This window comes from Coenobita brevimanus, chromosome 26 (genome assembly GCF_032717465.1).
Source record: "Coenobita brevimanus isolate Jiangsu-jjx chromosome 26, ASM3271746v2, whole genome shotgun sequence".
NCBI classification, from domain to species: Eukaryota; Metazoa; Arthropoda; class Malacostraca; order Decapoda; family Coenobitidae; genus Coenobita; species Coenobita brevimanus.
This window is the reverse complement of record NC_136979.1, coordinates 47,793,956-47,805,727: the sequence shown is the minus strand read 5'-3', so window position 1 is coordinate 47,805,727 and position 11,772 is coordinate 47,793,956.

The following is an 11,772-nucleotide window of genomic DNA, read 5'->3' as shown; positions in this document are numbered from 1 at the left end:
ATAAAATTGCATGAAATAGTTTCGTCGGGGCTGAGAGTTGCAAATTGCTGAGTTAATAAGATTTCAACTCGTCTGCTCACTGGCAAGATTTTCTCCGTGTCTGTGTTAAGATGGTGGTGACTATGAGACGTGATGTGGGGCCATGTGGGTGTGGGGGGCGAGGATGCGAATAGGGGTGGTGAAAGAGTGTGGGGGTGGAGAACTGATGGTGTGACTAAGGGGTGAATGTGTGGGGGTGGGATCATTGGGATGCGGTACGAGCCTGAAGTGTGTGAGTGGATGGGGCTGTAAAAGGTGGGGAGGTTGAAGATTGAGGTGGGGGTGTGGGTGTAGGTAGATGTGGAAGACTGTAGGGGTGTACATTGAGGCGGAGGAGTGTAGGGGAGGTGAAGAGTTGTAGACGTGAAAGACTGTACGGGTGGGGTGTAGAAAGAGGTGAAAGAATGTGGATGTTGGGGTGTTAACAGATGAACAAGTGTGAAAGTGTGGAGGAATAGAGTTGGAAGTGTGGAGGTAGGGATGCAGACTGATGTGGAGGTGTGGAGGTAGGTGGGTACTGATGTGGATGGGGATGTGGAGGTAGGTGGGGTGCTGATGTGCTGGGGGATGTGGCGGTAGGTGGGGTGCTGATGTGGTGGGGGATGTGGTAGTAGGTGGGTGCTGATGTGGGTGAGGGTGTTGGTGGTTGTGGGATGTCTTGAAAGGTTATAATGAAAAGAAAAAAGCGAGAGAGAAGTAGGTGGGGGATGGGATGAAAAAGATGAGGATCAGAGGAAGGGAGAGGGATAGAAGGATGGGTTGAAAGGTGAGACGGGGGGGAGAGGGGAAGAAATGGAGTGAAGCAGGTACGAAACAGTAACAGGGAAAAGAAATAGGTGACTGAGAGGTCGAACTCGGAAAGAAAGGACAAGAGTAGGGAAGGGGAGTAGGTAGAGAGGGAGGGAGATCGTGAGAGAAGGAGGGAGAAGGTAACGAGAGGAGGAGAGGAAATGAGGAGAATAAGAAGACATGGGGAGAGAGGACGGATAGAGACGGATAGTATGAAAGGCAGGGGGATGAGTGATATACGAGAAATGAGTGAGAGTGAGGAGAATAGAGGACGGAAGGAAAAAGGGATGTGATGAGGGAGGAAATGGTATCAGGGAAAAGGAAATGGGGTGGGGGACGGAGATGAGGACTGGATAGCTGAGCCGAAAGGAGAAAGAACGAGATACGAGATATGAGAGACGGTAAGAGGAAAGAAGGAAGATGGGGGTGAGTGATAGAGACATGTAACACGATAAAAAGACGGAAAGGGAAGGACACAAGGACAGGAATGAGATAGGATAAGAGAACGGAAAGGGAGACATAAAGTGAGGGCTTCCTTCAACCTACTTAACCATCTACCTGCCGACAAGATCACACCTGTAAATCACATGTAATTCATCCTTTACTTACCTAACGTAACTCTTCTGTCGCCTTGGTATTAACACTGTCACCTCAGCACCCAAGTCACGCAGTTTGATTTGAATCGTATCTCCTTTCTGCTGTTCACACGCGCAAAAAAACACAGGAAAAAATACAGGCATCCACCAGCCACACGAGACACGAAGAGACACGAGAGAGACGGTCATGCTAGCCGGGGGGATAGATGCTCATTGCCGGAAAGCGCCATCTGATGAGTTTCCCCAAATCGTTCAGGTAATTAAATAAAGACCTGAAGACACAATGGTACCGCCGCCTTTCCTGTCTCTCTACTCACACAGTTTCCTTCTCATTACACTCTACCTTAATATTTTCTCGAGAAACTGAGGGTTTGTTAGTAAAAAATGTTTCTGATACTGACTAACGGTACCTGAGTATAAATTTCACGGCTGAGCGACCACCACCCCCCACACAGCTCAGTTGCCAAATTTCTTAATAAACGCGTTAATAAAAACCCGCAAATGGCACTTCCACCTTTAACTGAGGCGTATAATTTCGGGTGAAGTGATACTCATAGCCTCGTGCTACGGAAAAGGCAGTATATTTGTGAGGAGCGTATAACCAGACAATCCCCTTCAGGCACATGCGAATCTCAGGCGTCTTCCATAACCCCAAACCAGCCCCTCCAATCCTCCATCATCCCCCTACCCCCTGTCCCTCCCCCACCGCCCTCCCTCTCTCCTAGCTACATCTGCGCAGCAACCCCATCTTATGAACCTGGGGATTTGATTGCTGGATGTGTTTGAATTCAGTCTGGTTTAGTGTGATTAAACAGGTAACTAAAGAATGCTGTATAGTGAATCGTTTGCTGTGTATCAAAATTCAGATATATTTCGCCTCCATATTCTCCCTCCTGTCTCTCCTTACTCTCCACCTTCCTCCTCTTTCCCCCTCCCCTCCTCCCTCCCACCGGCTTCTTCTTCACTCTCTTTAACCTAAACATGTAGAAAAGATTCTCTCTCTCTCTCTCTCTCTCTCTCTCTCTCGTCTTTAAAAGTTTTACAGAGCGGATCTGAAATTAATAGGTTGGAAGAAGGTGGAAGAAAAAGGGGGAGAGGAAGTTTGGGTGGGAGGGGGGGGGTTAAAAGGAAGGATGGGGAGAAACTGACAGGAAGAAGAGGAGAGGAGAGGAGAGGAAGGAAGGGAGAAAAAAAAAGGATGCAGGAGGGAGGAGGAAGGAAAGATGTAATGGGGATGTCTTCAAAGTTTGTGTGTAGTTTCTTACGAAGAGATGGAGAAGGAGGAAGCTATGTTGACGATGATGATGATGATGATAATTATAGGAAGAGGAGGAGGAGGAGAAAGAAGACAGGAAGAGCACGTACTATAAAATTACCTTTTTTGCTAGTAATATCAGCCTACCTGTCTGTGTCACATATGCCCTTTGTGTGTGTGTGTGTGTGTGTGTGTGTGTGTGTGTGTGTGTGTGTGTTTCCTTTTTCCATGCTGGTACTTCTAGCATTCAAGTCTTTCTATTAGCATTTAGGTCTGATCACCTCGTAGAGACCACATTATTTTTTTTAGGTGTCCGACTCTGGGCATAGTTTTTACACCCCGGTCCCTGAGGTCCAGCAGCCCTCTTACATACTATACATCTTCACATGTCACCACTTTGGCACAAACACCTACTGCCCATATTGAATACAAGCCAGGAGTGTCTCATACAGAACTAGGGTACAGGTACTGGTGGGTGTGTTTTTACGTTATGCCTTTCGGTAGATCAGTAAAGCTCGTTTTGCTGAAATTCAAATCTTTAAACTGTTCCCTGCCCTAGCCAGGATTCGAACATGAGTCCATTAGAATAGCAGGCCACCTCTCTACCGACTCGTACCCGTTTATAATTGAAAATGTAGGGGTTGGTGGGGCGTGCAGGGGTAAGTATCTACTGAGGCTAGTGTTGTGGATAGGCCAGTCAAAAGCAAGTCAAATCGATTCTGAGCCAAGTTTCAAAAATTCCTTGACAGAAGCTACAGACAAGATTACAAAATTGGCTGAAGTGCGGATATTCGAAAGATCACCCTTGGAAAAATAAATAAAAGAATAAATATGGCTAATTTTTACAGACAAATTGACTACACAGTAAATAATGTCTAAATACTAAAAGAGGTGAGGAGAATCATGAAGCGAAACGACGAACCACCACCTGAATGACGAAAAATTATAGAAATTACAGACTGCATAAATTTTGTACTTACACACGTAAACCAGATGATGCACACAACTTACCTGAAATAAAAGGGAATATATTAGACCCGAGTGCATTATTCAGTTACACATGGATTACTGGACATAATGGTAATATGTTAATAATCATGACGTCGTAACTTTACTCCAGATACACCCAAACCTTTAGCTGATTAGATAATATAGGTCGTCAAGAAGTAATAATGTGGTGGTGATTATGATGAGAAGGATGGGAGAGGGGAGAGGATATGGCATGAGGAGGAGAGAAGAGTGAAGAGGGAAGGGGAGCAAAGGATATAAATGGAAGGTGGTTAGAGGAAAAAGGCTGATGAAGGATGAGGAGGGACGGAAGGAAGAGGAACGTGGAAAGCACTGAGAGAAGAAGGATGAAGAGGAATGCAGAGGGAAGAGGAAGAGAGCACAGGGAAGAAGATGAAGGAAGATGGTGAAGGAAGGGAAGAAGAGGGAAGAGGAGAAGGAGAAAAATAATGAAGAGGAGAAGGGAAATCTCATTTTTTGTGCAATTTCCTTCATCGCATTCTCTCTCTCTCTCTCTCTCTCTCTCTTCTTTTTTATGCATTTCCTCTCTTTCATCGCATTTTCTCTCTTTATTTTCCTTTCTTTTTTTCTCTTCCCTCCTACTCTTTAACACACTCGTTTCTCTGGCTCTCTCCTGCTCACTCTCTCCCCAGCCGCAATCTCTTTTGTAAGCCGCTTAGCAATCGGAGGTAACAACGAGGGCTATTGGTGAGAGAGAGAGAGAGAGAGAGAGAGAGAGAGAGAGAGAGAGAGAGAGAAACCCCATCACTAAAGCAACGCAACATCCATCTAAAGCCACAGAAATGTTGCAAGATTAATTACAGTATACACAAAGGACAGTGCAGAGAGAGAGAGAGAGAGAGAGAGAGAATGAAGCTTCCTATCACCCTTGTTTTTATCTTACTATTGTCACCACTAGACGGTTTTATTCAGCTTGGGAGAGATTTATTCATTTACATATATATTTTTTTTTACTTGAGGGGTTAAATAAGGCCTCCCCTAATCTTTCCCTTATTCACTTAGGAAACGCACTTCATAATAAAGCAATAAAGAACATATTTTCGCCCCATCGACACACTGGCCTTTCCTGGGTTGATTTTTTTATATAGGTGGCAAGAATTAAATAATAAAAAAGACGCATCGCAGTCGGGTGGTAAAAGAAAAAAAGTAAAGAAAGCAGAGAAAACTTGTGCTGCCCCGTTCCACAGCAGACTCTATGCAACTCAAGAGGTTCAAAGCAAACGTAAATAATAGGCTACCTTGATTAACCCTAATAATAATAATAATAATAATAATAATAATCTGCAACAATACCACAGTTACTCCTGAAGTCGTTTTCTGTAATAATACTCTTCGTTAGAACCCCCTCCTCCTCCTCCTCATAACCCCCCCCCTGGAGAGATGCAGTACCTTGCCCAGCCACAGTGAGCTTTTGAATGGCAAAAAGTCATCGTACTGAAGGGCTTAGTGTGATCTTGTATGCCACTTAAATCTGTCTAATATTTTAAGACATTAATTAAGAGTGAGAGGAGTGGAAGTGAGTTATTTGAGAGGAGTGGAAGTGAGTTATTTGAGAGGAGTGGTAGTGAGCTATTTGAGAGGAGTGGAAGTGAGCTATTTGAGAGGAGCATGTGGAGTTACGTGGAGAGACAGGCAGACAAAGAGGAAAGCGGAGGAGCGTTCTGAGTGCTATTGTGGATGTGATGGAAAGCACTTAGAGCAGTACCCTGAGATGGCTTGGACAAGTGGAGAGAATGGAAATGAGAGACTGAGCAGGAGAGTGTACGTGAGTGAGACAGAAGGATGTGGGGAAGGGGGGGACTGAAGATGAAATGGAGGGGAGGGGAAGGGGGAGACTGAGGATGAAATGGGAGAGGAGAGGGGAAGGGGGAGACTGAGGATAAGATGGAAGGACGGAGTGGACCAGACAAGTTAGTTTAGGGCGGACCTCTTGTAGTAAAATAATGACGCCTAAATCTAACCCTTAAAGTTCAAAATCTCCCCAGAGCTGTAACAGAAATCAGGAACGTCAATAATAAAGGAAAAATACAGGCCAGGTACTGAAGAAATTTACGTGTCTTAAGCAAATAATTACAGACTGACAAGAAAGGAGTACCAGGGAGAGTATTTCGATTCTTTTACTCTTATTTTCAGGTGATTTCATTTAGTTAATTGGGTATTTCTTTAACTGGATGGGTATGACACAACCTCAATCAATCCTTCAATTTCACAGGCACTTCCTAAGATGATTAAACGCACTTGGAGGAAAGATTGAAGTAAAAAAAATAATAATAAGACATGGCGGTCATGGGGTCACTCTCACGAGAAAATGGGGCTCACGACCTCACTTCCTGGTACCCGGGTAAACTGAGTCGATAATACGGCGAAGGAAGGAGGGAAGGAGGGAAAGAAGGAAGGAAGAAAGGGGAGGAGGGAAAGAAGGAAGGAAGAAAGGGAAGGAAGGAGGGAAGAAAGGAAGGTCGAGGCGAATGAGCAAAAGAGGAAGGAAAGAGTGAGGAGCAGTGTGGGAAGGGTGAATGGCAAAAGGAAAGGAGAGGTGTGGGATGAAGGATGGAGAGAAGGAAGGGGTGAGGGATGAAGGAAGGACAGAAGTTGTTGGACAGAGGAATGAAAGAAGGAAATAAGGTCTAGGATGAAGGATACAATGGTGTACATACTGAGGGAAGGAAGGAAGAAAAATGGGAGAAATGAAGGAATGAACACAGAAGTAGGATGAAGGAAGGAAAGACGTAAGGCAGGAGTGGGATGAAGGAAGGGAGGTGTGGAGAGAAAGGAAGGAAAGATCAGTATATGAGAGAGAGAGAGAGAGAGAGAGAGAGAGAGAGAGAGAGAGAGAGAGAGAGAGAGAGAAAATAAAAAAAATGAAAGCACTGGAAATACAATAAACCTATCAAAGCGGAACCCTCACCACCCATCAAAAAAGAAAAACAAAAAGCTACAAACGAACCAAACAAAAGCAAATCCTCCACTAACAACCACCAACACAATCTCTCTCTCTCTCTCTCTCTCTCTCTCTCTCTCTCTGGTATACTTCCCTGCCCACATATGCTCTTTTGATATGATGCGTCAGGGAGGAAAGTGGCGAACATGATCTTTCTGCAGACGAAGTGCAACAGCTGGAGAAATTTTGTTCATAATTGTTCACGAGGTACTGAACAAGCAGGAGGGAGAAAGATGTAGCCTACAGTTGCGGACAAAAATACTGCTCCACGATTTAGTCCATGAATTATGACACTCGTACGTAATATTCTGAAAGGTCTGTCATGCCTCACTGGGTTTCAGAATTCAGTGCTCACTTCCTGGCTAATTATCGTTCATGAAGTGGATCAGTATTCATGTCCGCGACTGTACATACGTTGGAAGGGAAATCGCTCCAGTTTAACGCCGAACAATTATGACACCCTTAGACAATATTCGGAAAAGTTTGTTGGGTTCTGAATATTTCATAAGTCCCGAGAGTCATTGTTCACTGTCTCGTTTATTTATTGTAACAAAGTAAACGAAGAAAAAGAAAAAAAAAACGAAGGAGGTAAAAAAGAAAAGCAGAGAATTAAAGAAAAGCAAGTTAAGATGGGAGGGGGGAAAAAAGTAGGGAATGAAAGAAGAGACAAGACGAGAAAAAAAAAAAAGGAAGAAAGGAAAGCAGGTAATGCGAGAAAAGAAAAGGTAAAGACAAAAGAAGAAAAACGCAAGGAATGGAAGAAAAGGAAAGACGAAAGAAAGATGAAAGAAAGACATAACGAAAGAAATTAGAACTAGAAAGAGGGGGTAGAGAACACTGGCGATAAAAAAAAGCTTGGAGACTTTTTTCCTACGTCCTACGTGAAGATACAGTTAACCCTTTGTCTCCGAGGACATCATTATTCCAATCTCACAACCACCGGCCGATTTTACAGAGCAGTTTTATTCCAATATTTTCTTAGAGACGCATCATTTTGTAGCTAAACGTATTGAAAGAACAAAAAAGGGAGAAATTAAAAGAATGCTCAAATCGAAACCCTTGTCTTAAAAATATATAATCAATCCTTTCAACATTGCACAAGTGATAAGTGTAATCATAAAGTAAAAATTGTTCTTCTTATCATTACCTAGACTGATCTTGTAAACAGTGTGGTTGAGAGGGTTGGGGGCGCTATTAGAATATCTTGGGGGTCGTCATGGCTTAAAATTAGGAAAACACTGCTAAGAGGGTAAACGTAAAGACAGATAGACGGAGAGACAGAAAGAAAGGTAGGCAGAGTGACAGATAGACAAAGATATATAGGCTATGGACAGATGGATGTATAGACAAATATAGATAGATAAACAGACTGGAAGACAGATAACTAGAAAGACAGATCAGACAGACATAGATAGATATATAGCCAGAAACAGACAGACAGCAAGAAAGACACACAGATAATCAGATACGCTAGGCATGTACGTAGGAAGCAAAGTAGATATAGATACAAATAAAAGATATATAAACAAATACAGAAGCACACAGACTTAGAAAAAATGGAAACACAAGAAAAAAGAACTCAGTGGGAGAAAAGCATTTAGATTATCCGGCCAGAGAAAGAAAACATAAAACTCTCCACAAACATGAAAAGCACTCAGGTACCAAAATAAAAGCCTCGAGATAGATAGAAAGATAGATAGATAGATAGATAGACATTTTAAGAGAGAGAGAGAGAGAGAGAGAGAGAGAGAGAGAGAGAGTTCAGACAGACAGACAGACGTGGATGGAGAGAAAATACACAGGTGAGAACACTGACCGGTAAATAGTTCCTGATATATGAATTATTACAGAAAATGACAGGTAGACAGAAAGACACATAAACAAACACAGAGATAGACAGACAAACACCAAAACACTCCAAGGACAAAAAAAAACACGCAGACAAAAGGCAAGCTCTAAAAACATTCTAAAAAAAGACAGAAAAACACCAAAAAGACGAAAAACACCAAAGATGAGACGGAAAAACACCAAAAAGGAGACGGAAAAACACCAAAAAGGAGACGGAAAAACACCAAAAAGGAGACGGAAAAACACCAAAAAGGAGACGGAAAAACACCAAAAAGGAGACGGAAAAACACGAAAATGTGACGGAAAAACACCAAAATGGGACGGAAAAACACCAAGAGACGGAAATACAACAGAGACGGAAAAACAGCAGAGACGGAGAAACACCAAAAAGACCAAAAATCACCGAAGAAGAGACGAAAAAACACCAAAATGGGACGGGAAAAACACCAGAAAAACACCAAAATTATAGCGTCGGAGAAACAAGCGACCAACAATGCTCCTAAACTGCGAAGAAGGCTCAAGTGGGAAAATAAAAAGCACACTTGAAATATTAAAAAGCTGGAGGTCCGACGCCGCCCGGCCCATAAAAACAGTGAGAGCTGGGGGAGTTGTGGCCAGTGTGTGTGTGTGTGTGTGTGTGTGTGTGTGTGTGTGTGTGTGTGTGTGTGTGTGTGTGTGTAGGATGTGATATATACAAGGGCAATAACTAGCTGCCTACAGTATCTTGCTTTACTGCATGATCACCCACCCCTCTCTGTCTCTGTCTGTCTGTCTGTCTCTCTCTCTCTGGGTCCGGGTTGTGATCCCACTGCCAATCGCTTTTAAAACCCTGAAAACCCCGACAGAACGTGACCCTGATAAAGCGGGTCTTCACAGAGGAGGAAAAGGAGGATCTCTCTCTCTCTCTCTCTCTCTCTCTCTCTCTCTCTCTCTCTCTCTCTCTCTCTCTCTCTCTCTCTCCTCTCTCTCTCTCTCTCTAATACTGCATGATCCTTCTATCTTCTACACTGGACCTCGCTCGTCTAAAACATGCATTTTACGCTACCCACTTTCAGGCAGGCATGCAGCGATCGACCTTCCTCACATTCTCATGATTTTTTCTATTAATCTCTGACTGAGGAGTTGAAAAGTGTTATCAGTTTTTCATACGCAGTCAAGAATAAAATGTCACCTATATTTTCACGTCACACTTAGGGCATGGCCGTCACTTTCCACCTTGATGCATCATAAGTATCAAAGTAGAGCAGTCTACGGGTAAGGTAATATATCAAAATCAATTAATCTACGGTACACTAATATACCAAGTCTTTCTCAGTTTAGTAATACAAGCCTGATGGTGAGAGTGAAGAGGAGTTACAACCCTTGGCTCATCCGAAATATGAACCCGGTGGACTGCAGGCTGAAGTTGCCCTTACCATGCAGCCCACCATCCTTCCTTCGGAGGACTGAGAGGGGACTGAAGTGCGTCTGTTTAACTGGGCAGCTCCAAAGTCTGCTCATAGCGGTGCCACCACATGAAGGCGTCCCAGGAAACCACATCTACACAGTCCCACTCTCGCCACACATGCTCCTATTCAGAATCTCACATTCATTACATTCTCCTATCTACACATTAACACTCTCTATACACACTTCTATCTATACACTACCACTCACTACACACAATCGTATCTACAAACTGGTACTCTACACACACACACACACACACACACACACACACACACACACACACACACACACGTTTTTTAAGCCAATGTCACCCACAGCCTATATTATACAGGGTAAAGGATTTGCCATACTAATTTTATACACACACACACACACACACACACACACACACACACACACACACACAACTGAATATTCACTCTGATTATGAGGTCCACATACTGTATATTTGGATCTCTTCCTCTTTTTGCACCTCTTTTTGGCACTCCCGTATCACAGGAAACTTTGATGGTACTGCTAGCATATTATATTCAAATTAATGTATAGTAGCATCATCATCATCATCATCCTCGTCACGTTTGTCATCATATTTCTCACTAATACACGGGGTGGGAAGAAAATGGAACAGGAAAGCAAAAAAAGTAGGAGAACTATCAGCAGTCTGTTGAGATGGAATTACAGTTTCATTTTATTTTTATTTTTTACTATTTCCCACATATACACGGTGACTGTTACCTTCTCCAGTGGTGTGGCGACAGGATAAAGAAACATTTTTTACTAAGCTTCACTCTCTCTTAAGGTGTATGTATTGGCAACTGAGAGAATTTTAATATAGACAGAAATTATGTTTGTTACTCATGCAGGTCGACATTGTCCTTTTAGAATTTCCCTTAATCCCGTAAGGGGTGGCCACAGACAAATCGCTTTTCATGTCACCCTGTCCACTGCCACTAGGTTGCCCTCCCTCCAACTCATACCCTCCTCGCTCATATATCTGCCACCCCATCCCTTTATCTCATCCTCGGTCTCCCTTTCCCTCCCCCTCCATCCAACTCACATACACTCTTCTGGTCAGCCTCTCATTCTCAACCCTCTCCATATGGCCATACCATCTCAAAGTATTTCTCCTAATCCTATTACTGTCACATCTTTTTCAACACTACAACGCTCCTTTACATCCTCACTGTCTGTCTGTCTCTCCATGTAACACCACATGATCTTCTCAAGTAATTTAATTCTTTTGAACTCACTCTTGGCTTGTGTCCATCCACTAGGGTCCAAGCTTCACTTCCATACGTTAAAGTGGGGATCATTGTACTGTCTTGCAACGATTTCTTTTAACTCCCATTACTTCTTGCTATCAGTAAATTTATTCAGTTTAAGGGCGACCTGAACCTGGAAGTGGTCAAACAAAATCTTCATGAGTCCCTCCACCATGATGTCTTTTCAACCATTTTCTTCACACGACGCAGAAGGAGTCAGAAACCATCCTTGATAACCTCCTCAAGTACAATGACGTTTTCTCTACGGTTTTCTTGCTACTCTGAGCCATATTCTGCTTAACTGAAACCTCTCGCGCAGAAGAGTATATTCCAAAATGCAAAAATGAATAAGAGTACGAGATACGCTAAAAAAAAAAAAAAAAAAAAGCCTCACCCATACATACATAAACATGACTATATTTTTTTTTTCTTTTTTTTTTTTTTTTTCCTGGTATCACCCTATCTCAAAATACCAGGATAGGGGAGGGGTAATGTGTAATGGACTCCTCCGAATTACTTTGCTTTGTACTGTTTCATGAATAATATCCGTGTTTTTTTTTTTTT